At 50.9% G+C, this 17,598-nt stretch overlaps 1 protein-coding gene across 2 annotated transcripts in view; it reads left to right on the top strand.

The window, feature by feature from the left end:
• The first annotated feature begins 439 nt into the window (after positions 1-439).
• The window catches only part of LRRN2 (leucine rich repeat neuronal 2), a 59,257-nt gene continuing 42,098 nt past the window's right edge, over positions 440-17,598 (top strand). For both annotated transcript variants that reach the window (XM_016140297.2, XM_016140315.2), the window contains exon 1: positions 440-846. The gene's annotated coding sequence lies outside the window, so the exon portion shown is untranslated. The remainder of the gene's footprint in view (positions 847-17,598) is intronic.

Raw genomic sequence — 17,598 nt, 5'->3', positions numbered from 1 at the left:
GATGTCAGAACTGCCCTGAACAGGGGGCAATGCTGCAAGGGCATGAGAACTCAGGGAGTATTGCAATCTTTAGAACAGAGATGTCTGTGTCCATGAACAAATTCTAACCCACGGCATTCCTTACTGCGCTGTTAACTTCAGAAGGGTAGAACCTATTGGCCTTTGCAAGAGGGTAAAAGGCGGTATCAGAAGAGCCATCCCCTTCTCCTCTCAGACCCAGTCGCTGTGCCCCCTTCTTTCAGGCAAGCCTTGCGTCTGACCACCACTGGCCCCAGACCCTCAAGCTTTAGCATCTGGCCCCACCCAACTTCTCCCTCTGGGGAGAGGTTGTTTGTTAGGGAGAGGGGGCCTCTGGCCACTCAGGAGTTAAAATGGCAGCGGGACTGGAGGGGGGTGGCGTGGCATGCAGACGGCGAGGCGGCGACCGGAGTGGGCTGGGGAGGTTGGGAGAGCGGCGGCGAAGCGAGTGAAGAGGACGAGCAAGAAGCCGGGAGGAGGCGCGCGGAGGGGCGCAGGGCGCCGCGGGGGCCTTCTGGGTGCACTTGGCCGCGCCGCGCGCAGAGGGAGCGCCCGGCTCAAGCCCGCAGCCTCCGGCCGGGAGCGCAGGGGGCGGTGCGGAGCCCGGGGTGCGGGGCGCGGGCGGGCAGCATCGTTGTTCTGCCGTCGCCCTCCCGGGCTCTGCCCCAGCACCACTCCCAGGACAACTCCACGACGCGAAGGTGCCCACGAACCTCCCCGGCCTGGGCGGGCGGCGCGCGGGAGAAGGGCGCGGACCAGGCTCCCCAGCCCAATCTGGGCTGCAGCCGCGCGGCGTGGCGGCTCCGGGACCCGGACGGCGGGCGCGGGGTAAGTGTGCGGCTCCGGATTGACCCCAGTTGGCACCAGGGCCGCTGTCGTGGCCGCCGGGACGCAGCGGGGGCTGAGGGAGGGACGGCCGCGGGCGCCGCCGAGCTGCCTGCAGGGGAGCTGGTGACTCGGGGAGGGAGGCGGCCGCGAGAGCAGAGAGAAGGCGGACTGGAGAATGTAAAGAAGGCGGCCGACTGCGCCGGCTGGACCCAAGGCGACGGGCGAGGGGGCGTCTGGGCCGAAATCAACCATGAGAGGCTCGAACCGCCCCAAACTGTTGCTGGGGAGAGCGGAGCTCTGAGATGTCCGGGAACCGAGAGGTAGCAGAGAGGTTAGGGAGGGCGTGACAGCAGTGGACAGCGGGTAGCAGAGCTCCAGAGCCGCGGGGACTTCCCCTTCCTTGGAGCTCGGGTGCCCGTGCGGAGGAACAAGGTGGCCTTGGTGTCTGTCCGAAGTATCTGGAACCAGGAGCCAGGCTCCTCCCGGACCGGCAGAGGTCTGCCTGCAGCTTGGGATGGGACATTTGGGGTGGGGGATGGGCCGGCCTTGATCCCATCCTGAGGACTCTGGGAGTGGGGAGCGGAATCGGGAAGACAGCAGCACCCAGGGGATAGGAGGGGTTAGCCAGCCACAGGTGGTCCGTCTGTCTTGCAGGGAAGGGCGGCACGGGCTCTGGGTGCCTAGTCGGCGAGAAGCTGCGGGTGACGGGGCTCAGCTGAGAAGCTAAAGGTGCTGGAGACTCGACCCTGGGGGCGGGCCTAGGGGTGTTGCTGTGCTTCTTCCCCACCCCCCGTCCCTGTCCTTCCTCTCCCACCAAACGAACAGGAAGGAAAATGTCAGCTGTGCTTTGTGCTCTGTTCCTCAGGCTGCCGCAGCTCCCATCTGTTGGAGCCAACGCAGTTTCTAATGGCAGGGTCGGGAGGGGGTGGGCCGGGCGCAGCACTCAGTGGCAGAGATGGACCAGACGAGCTCTCTGCTTGAAGACCCCAGGAGGCGGGTGTTAGAGAGAACAGCCTCCCCTGGTCAGGAGCATAGAGGTGGCTCCCTGCCAGCTTCGTCACAATTACCAGGGACTCTGGGTCTTTCCATGCACCCAGACTCAAGGCAGCCTCCTTCTTGCCTGCCAGCCTGGGATGGGCTCTAGCCCAGTGTCCTCTTCCTGCAGGAGAAGGCCAGGGTCCTCTCCCACTGCCTGCTGCTCCTTAAAGATCCCTCCAACAAAGAATGCTGGTCATGGAGTGGGCAAGGCTGTGCACAGGGCACGGAGACCCCTTGCCTGTGGGCCCTGTTGTTATCAGAAAAAAGTCTCATGTGGGCGGCCTGACCCATTTCCCTGGCTGGCCTAGGTGCCCTTGTGGGGAGATGGAAAGAGAAGGCCCCGGCAGGGGTCTGAGCCTTCTAGGCCCTTTGCCTTCCCCTGCACTGGCTCACACCAAGTCTCCTTTTCCTGCCCAGGGGATCTCTCTGGACCTGGGATGGGATGTCATTATTTGGGAAGGATGGAACTAAAGGACTCGGTGCTCCAGGGATTGAGACCAGCCCAAGGTCTGGCATATACCCTGTATCTAGGAGCACCCCCAAATCCACACCTTCCCCCTGGCACAGACTAACCTGAAGGAAGTACTAAATGGCAGTGGGAACCCAGAGGTCTACTAGGACAAATGCCACCCTGGCTGAGACAGCAGTTTCCTCTGTAACTCTCCACACCCCATCCCTTCCCCCCCCCCCATGCCTCCCTCCCTCCTCCCCCTCTCCTTCTCTCTCCTTCACTCTTCACTCTCTTTCCTCAAGCATCTCATCATCTCCCTTTCTCCTCACAGGGCTCTCCTCTTCCTTTACCCTCCTCCTTCTCCCCAAGACTTCTCCTTCCCCCGCTCCCAAGTGTCTCTCTGTACCTTTGCCCCGCTTCTCTTCCGTAAAACAGCAGCTTTGACCACAGGCAGGCATGTGCTCCGTGCTCCGGAACACCTGGACAGTGGGAACACACGCACTGTTGCTTCCCTGCATCCCTTTTGCAGAGGAGGAGCTGGTGGGCCTGACAACTGCATTTCCCTGGCGTGTCTTCTGTACGCTGCCATTTGCCTCTCCTAACCTCCCCCCCCCCTCTTTTATTTGAAAGGAAAAAGAAAATCAATTGCTCTTTGGAAAATGCCTTCATTCAACAATTTATTGAGCACCTACTGTGTACCTACCATTATTTTTGGAGCTGAGGATACAGCAATTAAACAAACCTCCATGTCTCAGGACAGAACTCAACTTGTACCTGGACTTCCTAGCTGATTAGTTCTGTGCCCATCCGGCTCTTTCGAAGATTCACTGCTTGCGGGGGAGTGTGAACAATCCTAGTGAATTGTTATCATTGTCACACTGAATGACCTCCAACATGATAGGCCCGTCTCCTTACGGTATAGCAAGTATCACAAAGCTTACAGGCCCAGGGCCATCCTGCCCTTAAGATATTTCTGACCTGAAAAGGATGGGCCAGTTCATATCTCACTATTTATCTGGAAAGGCTGAATGGAAATTCAGTTCTTTCAACAAAGGAAGAAGAAAGACAAATTTGTTACTAAGTGCATACTAAACCCCAGTCTGTCAGGAAGTTTACAAAATTTATTCAATCCTCCTGACAACCTTTTAAGGTCTGGATTATAATCCGTTGCTTTATAACTGTGGAAATTGAGGGCCAGAGAGGACCAGAGACGATCAGCTACTTGCCTCAGGTCACATAGGTCTCTGTTTTGAAATCACTGATTGTCTGCAGTTCCAAAATCACTGACTATCTGCAGTTCCTTTGGCCCCTATGATGTCTGTGACATCTGGTAAATTGTACAGTTATCTGAAGATTACATTTTAATTGAATTTTTCAGGAGCACGCTTTGTCCCCTCAGTTAGAATATGAGCACATATAAGGATTTACTGAATGCTGGCGTGAATAAACTTTCTCAAGTGATCAGGGAAGGCTTCATGGAGGAGTTGGGACCCTGAGAGAGGGGCAGGGAAGTATTTGTCTTTCTCATACTATTCAGATGTGTGTCAAGCTATAGATAGGCAACTCCTGCTCTGTACCACCACCCTGCATCCAAGTAGAGTTGATGGGAAATTGTTGTTTTCATTAAGGGTCAGGGGGTAGAAGCTTGGTCCATGGCCAGTCTAATGAGTCAATGCCACTGGTGTTCTCAGTCTCCTTGGCCAAGCCTGGACTCTATAAAAGCTCCAAGGCGAAGAGTGGGGGTAGGAGGCTTTCGAGCCTGTGAGAATTACAGAGAAGGGCAAGGATAATGGACAGAGGCTAGATGGGGCAGGAAAGAGGGAGAGTGACCAGGAACAGAAGGGGAGGAGGACCAAGGTAGAAGATAAACTGAGAAACAAAAAACAAGGCAAGAGACACGTGAGAAAAGACACAACCAGAAAGGACAGAGCGGAGGGCGGTGGAATCGCTAAGAGAGGGTGAATAAGGGTGCCTTTATCTTTTACTTCACCGAAAGCCTTGGTCTGTCAGTCCCACAGCTCAGAGGCTGGAATAGTCACCAGGTTAACCATATGCAGGCATTTGCTTATTCAACCAGCCCATCTTTTCTAAGCACCTACTGTTTGCTCAGACCCGTGTTAGGCGCTATAGACAAAGACAGATCAGGCGTTGCCCCTGCCTTCCAGGACTTCACAGTAAGGATACAGATTTTGGAGCTGCACAGCAGGAGTTTGAATCCAGGCTCCACTGCTTCTAGCTGACTGACATTGGCCAAGTCGTCTAACTTCTCTATGCCTCAGTTTCCTCATGCATAAATGGGATAACAATAGTGCCTACTTCATAGAGTTGTTATGAGGATTAAACGAGTGAATAAATGTCATGAGCTTAGTGCAGTGCCTGGCAAAGGAAGTATATTATTATTATTATTCAATAGGAGAGTCAGTCTTACAATAATGAAACAAATGCTATAATACAGGGATAAGCAGATAAAGAGGTGACAGACTCTGTCTGCAGATTAAGAAAGCATGTGATATTTGGGCTAGGGCTTGAAAAGGAGTCAGTCAGGCGGAGATGGTGGGCCTGGGGACACTGGTGCCAAAGGTTTCGGGCATAGGGATTGTATATGAAAACAATGCTGTGTTGTGTATGTGTCGCCTTCTGTGGATATCAGTAACACCTTGGACATGTCTCACTCCAGCCTCTTCATTTCCAATGCTCAGAGCTGAGCTTCCAGTGGGCTTACAGGCCTCCCAGAATGTCCCCATACTCTCCAGCCTGAAACAGCCTTTGGGCAGGGGACCTGGTACATCCTTGCTGGGACTGGTCTCATGACCATGACTTCTTTAATGTCCCAAGCCACCATCAAACAGTCTCTGCTCTAAACCCAGAGCTGCCACAGCCCTTGTCCTCTGGCTTTTTTCACTTCCTGAGGACCCAAGAGACGCCTTGGTTTGAGGGAGCTGCCTATTAGGTGAGTCGAACCAAGTCTGGCTTAGAATTCAGTTTTTCTCTGTACATTTCTTTCACCTACACCTTCCCTGCTGCTCGGCATTTAATGGACTTGAAGTGAGTTCCAAGACGAAGAGCAGGCAGAGGGTTCCTGGGGCAATAACCATTTCTCAGTCTCCACCTCCCACATTGTAGTGGCACTAATCATAGCAACTAGTATTTATTGAGCATTTACTATGTGCCGGGCACTGTACCAAGAACTTTACCTACATTATCACATTAAATCCTCAAAAATTTCCCTCTTAGGTAGGTACTCTTATTATATCTAATTTAAACTTGAGGAAACCGAGACTCAGAGAGGTTCCGTAACTTGCTCAAAGACATATAGCTAGAAAAATATTGACCTTCTTTCTGTGAGGAAGGGAGGATTTAACCTTCCTTCTGACCTGAGGTTCCTGTTTTTTAACCACCCCCAAAATCTAGCGGTCCCTGGGCCTGGAGGGTGCTCTGGGGTCATCTAGCCCATTCTCCTCCCTCCCTACAGTCAGAAGCTCCCCAAGTACTGTCCAAGTTATGTCCAAGCCAGGGTCCTGTCCCCTTTTGGGGTCCTTCGGAGAGGGTGTCCCCTCTTCCTCCTGCTCCCACAGGTCACAGTTCCTCAAAAGCCAACACTGTTTCCATCTGCTTCAACTAAGTGCTTCGGGGGCCACGTGGAACCAGTGGCCTCAGAGAAGCTGGACCCTGAGAGTCTGTCCCCACGATCACAGAGGTGGAACCACTGCAGCAGTGACTTCTGGGAGATGTGAGGATGGAGACAGACCCCAGATTCAGCACATTAGGTGGGGACAGTTTGGGACTAGTGCAGTGGGGTGTCTCTAACAAGGCAGCCTCATGTGTTTTGGGAAGAACGAATCCAATCATTCATATTTACAAACACACGAAGCAGATCCTTCTGGAAAAAAACATATAAAAGAAGAGGCAGTGATTGTTAGGCAACTAGTGTGGGTCCCGCAGGAAAAGCGGGTCTGTCTTACCTGATCCTTTCAGGGGAGAAGAAAAGGGAGGAAGAGAGAAGAAAGGCAGGAGAGGTTATGTTCCTCTACAGTGATCTCAAAAGGAGCGTTCAAAGGCAGGTGATGAAAGTGTCTGTCTGTGGCTGAGGAGGGCAGAGGCGGCGATGCCAGGAGACGGAGTGACCACAGAGGGGCAGCTGGTGGGCAACCTAGAAATTTAAAAGCTGTGCATGGGGGTGGGTGGAGGAACTTGATACTCTGCCTTGCCTGGTAGTCGCCCCACCCCTCCATCTTCCATTTCCAGACAGACCTCCAGTGGGATGAAGGTAGCTGGGGCCCACACAGCTCCAGGCCCCTGACTTTCAGAAGGTGCTTCTCCAGAGTCAGCCCAGGGGTGGAATGGTGGAATCTTACATCTGGAGGGGACCTACAGAATTCTCCTGTCCATTGCCCCTCTCTGGGCAGAACCATGCCTCAGCCAAGTCGAACACAGGGTGGGACTGGAATCCCTTCTTTCAGCAAATCTTTCTTAAGCATCTGTTCCCGGCTTGGAGGTATAGAAAGTAGTGAGCAACAAGCAATCAGAGATTTCTGCCTTCAAGGAGCTTACACTTAATCGTCTGCGGAGACAGTAAAATAAATGGGATACTAGTGAATGGCAAGTGCTAGAGAGAAAGGTTAAGTAATGGAGGGATAGGAAAGGGTGTGTTAAAAAGAGCAGAGTTTGTAATTTCGCACAGGGTGGCCCAGGGAGACCTTGCTGAGAAGGTGACCTGTGAGTACAGATGAGGTACCTGCACGGCGGCAAGGGCACACTGGGCGGAGGGAAGAGCAAGAGCAAGGGCCTGGAGGCTGGGCTGCGCCTGGTGGGTCTGAGGAGCACCGAGAAGGCCAGATCTCGGAGAGCCCTGGAGCTGCGGTGAGGAGTTTCGTCTTTCCTCAGAGTGAGATGGAGAGCCTTGGCGGGGTTTGGGGAAGGGGGTGACAATGATTTGACCTTCTAAAACTCCAGGATTTTGGCTGATTCAGCATTTCACCAGGGGGTTAGTGGGGATGTTCTCCAGCCGTCGAAGCTGATTTGATCAATTATTGCTCACCCTCCAAGGACTTTTTGAGCTCTGTCCTAGGTGATGTGGGGTGTGAGGTGGGGAGAATATAAACAAACACAAGTCGCAGTCTTTACTGGTACAGAAACCTACAGATCAGTTGGGGAGGCAAAACTTATACTCCTAAGAAATAACGAGGGAATAATACCAGACAGTATTTAAAACCAAGTGCTAAACTGTGTGATTTAGACTATAAATGTTATCAGAACTGAGAGCTCTGTGTGGGAGTACATAGGGAATGTTGCCTCCAGGGGGTGCGGCTGGTGGGGGCCTGGAAAACGGGGTGGGGTTTGGATCTGCAGAGTGGAGAATTCTTGAGAGGGGAGCTTGTAGTTCGCGGGGGGTGGGTGGGAGGGGGAGGACGGTGGCCGGCGAGGGGGGGGCGGCGCACGCGGCTGGGGAGCAGTCTTGTCTCCGCAGCAGCTCGTTCCTTCCCCGCCGTCCGGGTTCCTGGTGTCCCCCCTTTGTTCTCTCTGGACAGCAGAGCGGCCCTTTCTTGAGAGAATGAAAACACGTTGTCTGGCATTTTTGCCAGCTGATCTCTGTCTTGTGACACCTCTTGCTTTGAGAAGGTCGCGTTTCCAGCTTCCAGGTGGTTTCCGAGATCTTCCTCCGCTCATCAGTTGCCGTCCGCCAGCCCCTCGGCCCGCTAACATCAGCCCCAGTTCTCTGCCAACCCCCTGAGCTCCACTCCCTCACTCAGTGTGCAGCTGGTTTCTCTTCTCCCTTCCTCTCACTGTCTGGGCTCCTGTTTGGTAGATTACTCCTAGAACATTCCAATCTGTTTCGTATACAGTGAACTGGAAATAATATCGTGCCCAAATGAGCTAACATTCCTTCAAGGGATGAATCTGTCCCTTCCCTGGAGGAAGGCCGCTTGGGTCTTGAGACTTGGGGTTTGGCTCACTTCTTACCTGCAGGGAGAGCACCCTGAGGTGGAGTGGGGACCCTCAGTGGTGCCCTCACTGTCCCCGCCCCCACCCTGCTCCCAGCCAAGAAGCAGGAGCTGAGAGTCACATAGGCAACCGGTTCTGCTAGGCAACCTGAGAAAGGAGGGCCCACCAACTCTACCCAGAGGCTCTGGGCACAAGCTCTGAGGCCTCTATCCTCCCATCTTACAATCCAGAGGAACTGGAATCATTTAGAGCTAGGTTAGAGTGCACTTTCCTTAACAGCACACCCTTGGGCATTTCACTTAACCTCTCAGAGCCTTAGTTTCCCCATCTATAAATTTGGATTAATAACACTCACTTCATTGGTTATTAATGATGAGAGCTAACATTGCTGAGTGCTTATGATATGACAAAGCTGCACCGCATTTATCTCGCTTAATCCACATAACGCTGTGAAACGGATGCTGTTCCCGCATTTTGCAGTGGAGGAAACTCAAGCTGGGAAACATTAAGTATTTTAATTTGCCCAAGGCCACACACAGCTGGCAAGTGTCAGAGCCAGAATTTAGGCCCAGATCTTTCTGACTCTAGAGCCCTGGTTCTCAGCCACTGCATTAAATGAGCTGATCTGTGTGAAGTGCTTGCTACAAAGTAGAAGCTCAATAAATGCTAGGTCCTTTCCACCTCAGTTTCCCCAGGGCCACTCCTCCAAAGAATGGCTTTCCCCTACCGAATCACATTTCCAGGATCCCCTTGGATATATTATAGAGGTAGGAAGAGGAATGAGCCGCTGGTTTATACCAGGGGAAAAAATAAGGCTGAGAGAGGGTGAGTCATTTGCATAAAATTACAAAACATCAGGGCTGTGATTAATAATGCATGGGACATCTTTCTCATAAGAGTTTTGTTATTCAGCCCCCACTGGGTCCCAGGCAATTGGCAGAGGTATAATACAGAGGTGGTGTTGCATGAGAGGACAATGAGAAGCCACCATCTCCCTCGGGGCAAGTCAGAGCCTGTTTTACTTGCAAAATCTAGAGTTGATCGCTATGGACCTGGAACGACATCAGCAAGAAGATTCTAAGACCTTCGCTGTTTGAACTTAGTACTGTTTTTAGAATTTGTTACAAATAATCTGGGGACTCCTCTGGATGGATCTAGGAAGGGGACAATGTTGAAAGTCAAGATATGAGAAGAAAAGATGGTATCTCAACTTTATGATGGTTAAGTCAGAGTGCCTTCTGCATCAGGTGCGGTGCCAAGGGATGGGGATGGATATAATGGGGAGCAAAGTAAAACAGGGTCATGGCCTCTGTGATCATTCGGTTAGATGGGAGAGATCATTCACATGCACGAATGGACACACACTCATACACCCAGCTTCATCTGGCCGTACCTGAAAGTAAAACGGAAAACAGATGTTTGCAGGGTAATCTGAGCATATGTGTTTGTGTGGAATGGAAAGGAAATTGCTGAGACAGGTGGGTTCCCCAAAACAGCCCTCGTTTATCCTTCCCTAGTGACCTCTTTTTCTGGTGGACATAGAGACTCATCACTCTGCATGCCCCACTGGGACAGCCTAAATCTGTCAACAGGTCAACGGTCATGTTCGATAGGCAGGCCTCAGAGTTCCTAAGTTCCTTAAAAGGATCCCCCAAGGAGAAAAGGAAGTCATAGTACTTTAAAACTGATGGCAACTGAGAGTCCTCCAGTCACGTGGCTTTCAAACATTTATAGGTATTGATCTGTTTTTTCAAAACACATGCGTGGTAGATAGAATAATGTGCGCCCCCCACCCCCACCCAAAGATGTCTGTGTCCCTGAAACCGTGTGTCAGGTTACATGGCAAGAGGAGTTAAGGTTGCAGATGGAGTTAAGGTTGCTAATCAGCAGAGCTTAAAATAGATGGTCCTGGAATATCTGATAGACCCAGTGTAATCATGAGAACCCTTTAAATACGGAGGAGGGGGCAGAAATTAGTGTCCGAGTGCTGCGATGTGAGAAAGACTTGACCAGCATTGGTTGCTTTGAAGAGTGAAGGGGCCATGAGCCAAGGAATGCAGGTGGCCTCTAGAAGGTGGAAAAGGCAAGGAATCAGGATCTTCCCTGGAACTTCCACAAAGGAACGCAGACTTGCCAACACCTGGATTTTGGCCCAGTGAGACCCATTTTGCCCTGTAAGATAATAAATCTGTGTTGTTTTAAGCCACTAAATTTGTGGTAATATGTTAACAGCAGCAACAGGAAATTAATACAAGGCTACCATGGTTGGAACAAAGTGGGTGGAAAAGAACCCTATTGACTTGGCCTCCTCCTGACCCATGACCCCACAGGAATTGCTTCATAACTCTGAAGAGCCCAGTTTGAAATACACTGGATGTGTCAGAAACACATCCAGTTATTTTCCAGATGATGAAACCGAGGCCCAGAGAGAAGTGTCTTCATCAGAGGTCATACCGAGTTAGTGGAAGAGCTGAGACTCCAGTCCGGGGTCCTGTCTTGTCAGAAGTTCTGGATGCTTACACACAGTCTCGCAGCCATTTTCAACAAGTGAGTGTGTGTGTGTGTGTGTGTGTGTGTGTGTGTGTGTTTTAATCTACAAGGGCCATAGTAATGCTAAGTGCTGGGCAGAAGCAAAGTGAGTTACAGGCTCAGGAATACAGGAGCGTTGCTTGAGTGCCATCCTGTCCTCAGCCCCACACTGGGCCTCAGTTTCCTCCAAACACAGGCAACCAGCTCAGGAAGCTGAGGGCCCCTGGCTGGTCCCCAGGTGGGCTTTATCCCGGCCATTTCCTCTGGGGAGAGACACAGGTCTACGAAGGGAGGGGACTGGGCCCACTGGCCCCGGCTGCACCTGTCTCCTGAAGCCTGTGCAGCATTTATCACACCTAACAAGCTGCACATGAGCAGGACTGGGGCCTTAGGGACAGGAGGGAGAGGAGGTGGCAAAGCCCATTGCCCAACCTGGAATCAGCACCCCTATAGTGCATAGCGCATTATCTCCCCTCTTTCAGGCATTTTGGCCTTCCCAGCTCTCCCCACAGCACACCTGAGCCACAGGCCGGCCCCCAGGGCTGCCAGCTCCTGGTGTCGGTCTCCATGGCAACCCCACATTTGCTGTTCTGGTTTCTAATGACTTATTGGCATGTGTGGTAATTTGCAGAGCTTGGCAGGCAGAGCTAGGGGAGCCATGGGTGGGGGAGGGGAGGCAGTGAGAGGGACTTGGCAGTGGGGAGGAGGTTCAGTTTGTGGTGGAGATAGAGGCACACTTCCTGCCCCACCCTTCTTTTTCCCTGCTGATTAATATTCGAAGTAAGGTTGCCGATTCAGGTTCAGAGCCTCTCCTCTCCGAGGAGCATCAGAAGGAGACAGATGGACAGACAGCTGTAGAGCACAGCTGCTCACCTGTCAGGCAGAGACAGGCAGGTGTGGGGGTGCTGACAGCAGTGTTCATCTGTGGCAGGTCAGACCACTTGTGTTTTCGGCCAGTTTCCTGCCTGCTCCCTGAGCCCTGAGAACCAGAGGTAACTCTTGGGCCCAGTAGTCGCTCTGCCTCATGGGAAGGGGAGCAGGGGTAGTATATCCACAGGACAAGTCCTTGCAGCTTCGTCGCCCCTCGCAGGCTCAGAGAACCAAGCCAAGCACCAATGAATGAAATGCCAGGTTGTGGAGGTAGTGGCTGAGCCAGCCAAGCAATCAAAGGGGGAGAGATGGACAAGGGCCTGACTCTCCAGTTTTCTTCGGCAAAGCTTACCCAGCTTCTAAACTACTTCCCAGAGCAAGGCGGTGGAAAGCCTCTGACGGTCTGCGTTGCTGCAGTCTTCCTGCACACTGCTCTGCCTCCCCCTTTCCTTCTGTCTCTCGATTGATTCCATTCTGTTTATGCCATCATAAGAGACAGCCTGATATGCTGAAGAGAGCACTGGCTTTAAAGTTGGAGACATCAGGGTTAGAATTCTGTGGCCACTACTTACTAGCTCTATGACCTTGGACATGCCTCTTAATTAATGCCTATCTGTAAAATGGGGTTAATATACCCATCTCACAAGTTATGAAAATGAAACTAGCTTGTACCTATAAAATGCTGAGCACATAGTAGGCACCAATAAATATGAAAAAATTTTCAAAGTAATCTTTTAATTATCTACTAAAATAAATAGGAGCAATGTGATCAATAATTTTAAAAATTCCGATGGGCTTGGTAGATTTTCTTTTTCAAATATTCAAGAATAGTCTTCATTTATTCAATAAATATTTATTAAAAATTTATTGAGAATCTACCGTATACAAAGTACAGGGCCAGGTGCTGGGTCTTTCCTGGTATTTTATGATTAGGGTGAAATTACGATGTCTGTGCCTTCTCTAAGCATATAGCATCTGACAGGAGATGGAAGGAGAGGAAGGCCAAGGAGGGCTAATAGCAGAGAGAGGGTGGCCCAAGGTCAACCACATAAATGGATCTTCCATGGATTTCTGAGAAGTGGCTGGCCCCAAGAGAAGAGCTGCATTGTGAAGGCTCTGTCTGGGTCATGCGCAATGAGACACGCCGCCTGACTCCTCAGAAATGGTGAGTCTGTTTTTAGAACTGGAAAGTGGAAGAAGGAACCAGTGAGTGGTTGCTCTTTCATGTTTATTAGTGCTGCTGAGGCTTGAATGGGGCCACCAGTAACCACCCAGCCATGAGACAGAAGAGGAGCAGAGGCACCTGCCCTCACCTGGGCATCTGAGCAGATCACAGCTCCTTCCTCTGGTGCTCAGAGGGAGGTGAGGGGAGCCAGAGGGAGCTGGGAAACTTGGCTTCCTTTCTGCCAACAGATGGACTTTGCCTGTAGCAGGAGTCTGTTCTTCTATCAGCCTTCCCACAAGCCTCCTCCAAGACAGTGTGCCAGAGATGTGCAAACAGAATGTCAGAGATGGCTGGGACCCTGAGGAGTGTCTGGCCCACTGCTTCCCACCTTCTTATTCACATCAGAGCACACGTATGCAATGACAATGGCTCAGGGACTCTGACTGATCCAGATGTGAAGGGGATTATGATCTCAGCACACCTGTGACCCATTTGTGGCTCCCTAACGCTGATTGGGAAGCTCTAGCTTAGAGAATTTCTCCAATCTATTTTTAATAATGAAAAACCAGTCACCCAGGGAAGGGAAAGGACATGCCCAAGGTCACAGAGCATGTTGGTGTCATCGGGACTAGATAAATCTCCTAATGTCTGGCCCTGTGCTGTATCTATATCTATTACCTCTTCTCAAGGCTCCTTCCACTTTCTTTCTTGACCTTTCACTCTGGAGAGTGTACTTCAGGTGCAAGGGAATGTAATTTCTCTAAGACATCATTATTCTTCAAGTCTTATAAAATCAGGCTGCATCTTCCTCCCCCCATGATCATCACCAGCCACCTTCCTGGTTCAGTGAAGTCTTTGACATCTGTCCATAAGTATCTTCCCCTTTCTAAGGTCCTGGGTGAGATCAGTGACTACATGGGCGACTCATTGTACCCCCAGACCGTCACTAGCTTCCATACCTCAGCCACTCACTCTCAAGGTCACACCTTAGATCTTCTCTTCACCTGAAAAATCACATAGTAGAGATCTCTAGTTTCTGGTCACCACTTCCTGGTCTCCCAGGTTGCTGTCCGATGACTCCCACATAGCCAATCTTTAACTCCTTTGGTCCTCTGGCCCATTGGTACCTCTACTTTCTTGCCATCCATTACCTTCCTCTGTCTTCCTTCTCTGAATCCAGATAGATTCCATGTTATGTCATTTTAAGAGCTCTCCTGCCAATATTCTAAACTCTCTTGACCCTCTGTCTTTTTATGCCCCAATTTGGCAAAGTCCCAGTCTGGATTAATCACTCTACTGTTTCTTTCTGCCTTTATCCAGACAACTCAACCTGCTAGAAAAAGACAAAATGAGGCAGATTGGCTCCTCTAAAAATTCACCATCATCAACCAACTTTTTCTTCAAAAGTGCCTGGTGTTCCTATCACATTCTCCTGGTTACCTCTCTTCCGACTCTCTACAATGACTATTTTACACTTTCCTCCCCAAACCTCCACGTACACCCTCATTCTCAGCTGAGGACCTCACCTCCTACTTCACAGAGAAATAGAAGTCATCAGGCAGAACTCTCCCAATCCATCCCCACCAGACCCGCACACACACCTGCCTGTGCGCCAGCCCTGCCCTCCGCTCCCGTTTCTGCAGAGGAAGCATTTCCATCGCAGAGGCCAGTTCTTCCACCACCTATGTTCTAGATCCTGTCCTCTGTCTCCAGGGCATCCTTCCCACCATGCTCAAGTGTCTCCCATCTTGAACAACAACAACAGAAACCTTCCTCAAGCCTAGCTCCACCTTCTGCCACCACCTTGTCTCTCTTCTCCTTAAAAGCTAAATTTCTTGAAAGAATTGGCTATGCTAGCTCTATCTCTGCACCTCCCACTTCTTCTGCCCCACTTCCGTCTGGCTTCCTCCCCATCACTCTGCTGAGACAGCTCTCCGTATTGCTTAATGCAGGGAACATTTTTTAGTTCTCAGAAGCATTTTTCCCTCCTTTCTGACACTTTCTTCTCCCTTGGCTTCTTTGACTCCGTATTCCTGACTTTTCTGGTTACTCCTAAATCTTCTTTGCTGACTCAGGCTTCTCTTCTCGATCTTTAAACCTTGGTGTTCCTTACGGTCTGGTTCAAGGTAGCCTCTTCTGATGGGATACTTGTCCCTAACCACCTCATGAATAGATTCCAGTATCAGCCATATTCAGGGGATACCCAAGTGTACATCTGTAGCCTGTACCTCTTCATCCGAGTTCCATGTCCTTATATCCATCTGCCTGGTTGACTATGTTGGATGTCTCAAGAAACCTCAGTGACAGAGTTGTGATTCTCTTCCTGAATCTCCCACTGTGTTCTCCACCCTGGCCTGATCCCCCTCCAATGTTGCCTGTTTTTGTGAATGGTACCACCTTACACCAGCTCTGTGTGCCATAAACTGGGAGTTATTGTCAGCTCTTTCCTTTACCCCCTTACATCCAGTCCATGACCAGGTCCTGTCTAATCTACTTCCAAAATAGCACCTAGATTCATCCTCTCCTCCCCATCTGTGCAGCCTCTACATTACTCCAGGCCGCCCTCTCTCACCTTACCTCTTGCCTGGACCACTGGGCTTACCTTCTAATTGGCATGCTTGTTCTATTCTTGCACCTCCAATCTAGTCTCCAAATAGCTGCTAGACTGACCTTTTAGAGATACAGTCTGATCTGGTCATATTCTCTCACACTTTCAAAACTCACCAGCGATTCCCAGTGCTCCTTAGGATGAGCAGTGGCTGACAACCCCTTGGAGGACCTGGCCTGTGCCTTCCTCTCCAGGTCCACCGCCCCACCCCAACCCCCAGGCTACGCACTCTGCACATTGCCTTCTTCTAGTTTCCTGGCTGCTAAGGTCCTTTTGGCCTTCACATGTGCTGTTCCTTGGCCCTTCATCACTTTCTCACTCCATACTCCTCCTGAAATTCTAGTGATCCTTCAGATCTCAGCCTTTCCTTAGAAAAGTTTCCCAGGGTACCTGCAGAATTTTATCAGGCCCCTGTTAAACACTCTCAGAATGCCCCGTATGCTTCCTTCTTTGCCCTTTACGATATCTAATTATATAACTGTGTGTTTATTAGATCATCGTCTGTCTCTGCCACTAGACTATGACTCCATGAAGGCGGAGACCCTGTCTGTTTAGTTCATCATCATAGCAGTGGTGCCTAGCACAAATTAGGTGTTCAAAAATATTGGGAGAGTGAATTCATTAATGAAAGGTTTTTAAATACAGAGGATCTTATGGGAAAAGCTGGAGGGAAGAGCTGCCCGCCTGAGTGTGGCACGAGCAGACCAGACGACTGCTGCCTCGCCAGGGTTCTGCTACATAGAGAAACAGCGCTCCTGTTCCTGTCCCCCTTCTTTTTCCTTCACTGTCCTTCCTCAGTTAAAGGCTTTGCCTAGATTCAAAGGAGATTTACGTTCCGATCAGAGGTGTGGGCTCCTCTTCACCAATAGTTCTTTCAGAAACAGCAGTAATAATCTTTCACATCTGAACAGCTCTTTACAACCTACAAAGCTCTTTCACATACGTTATGGTGTTTGCTTTTTTAATGTTCTTAGGGCCACCCCTGCGAGGAAGCAGGGTGTGTGTTATGATCACTCGTTGTCAATGGGGGAAAGTACAGCTCAGCTCAGACGGTTTAATGGTTGCGCGCAGTCATGGGGCTGGTCAACGAAGACTCAGACTCAAGCCTGCTGCTTGTGGCCCCACTTCTGCACTGTCTGCACTGCTGTACTTGTGTGCTTGTGGAAAAGAGGCTGCTGTGAGCTCTGGGTCATCCACAGGAGTAGGAGGAGCAGTGGTATAAAAAACAAACAAACAAAACCCCGGTAGGGTTGTAGGGTAGGAGGAAGAAGGTGGGTCTGGAATGTGTCACGCAGTTTGGTTTGCAGATTTACCCTCTTTATAGATAAGGCCAGGCCAGGATGGCTTTGCAGAGCCTGCTGTGGGCCTCTAGCTTTTCTCGGATACTCATAGTCCCTCATTCAGTGCCAGGGACAGAGTGACTGATCGAGCCCTCTTTGGGGTCTCAGGAGCATCAGTGCCCAGAGAATCCAGAGTACGGAACAGGGGTGGCTAGGCTGAAGGACAGTGGCTCCTCACCCACGTCCTGAGAAGTGACGTCTGAGCTTCTGGGGCATACACAGCCTCCCTGGCTTGGCTTCTGCCTACTTTGCCACCCTCTTTTCCTGCACTCTCCGCCTCCCAAACACCCAAGTAAACCACCTGCGTCTGCTTCCTCAGCCATCCCAGATGGTCCCACATCTGAGCCGGGCTTGACTGTTCCTTCCGCCTGGGACCCTTCACACCCTCCTCACCTGACCGACTCTTCCCATGCTCTAGTACTCAGCTCTCGTGACATCTTTTCCGGAAAACCTCCCCCAAAGCTCAGAGGCCTCCTCCCACGTACTGAGTACACTCAGCATGTTCCGTTAAAAATCTTTCTTTGCTGCATCTTCTTCTGCTGCTGGATTGGAAGCCCCCTCAGGACAGAGACCGTGACTTATTCGTGCTGGAGCTCCCAGTGCCTGGCACATGGTAGTGATAACAACGGTGACATATGATGAAGGTGTACTATGTACCAGATGCTGTCAAGTGCTTTGTATTAACTCACCGACCCCCCAAAGATAACCTTATGCTGTAGGTAACTCTACCTCATTTTTTGAAGACTTTTTATTTTAAAATAAGTGTAGATTCACTAGAAGTGCAGAGAAATATGCTGGAAGTCCTGAG

The sequence above is a fragment of the Rousettus aegyptiacus genome, unplaced genomic scaffold (genome assembly GCF_014176215.1).
Source record: "Rousettus aegyptiacus isolate mRouAeg1 unplaced genomic scaffold, mRouAeg1.p scaffold_m13_p_17, whole genome shotgun sequence".
In the NCBI taxonomy this organism is placed as follows: domain Eukaryota; kingdom Metazoa; phylum Chordata; class Mammalia; order Chiroptera; family Pteropodidae; genus Rousettus; species Rousettus aegyptiacus.
Note: the sequence above shows the minus strand (reverse complement) of the source record. Positions and strands in the feature narration are given on the sequence as shown.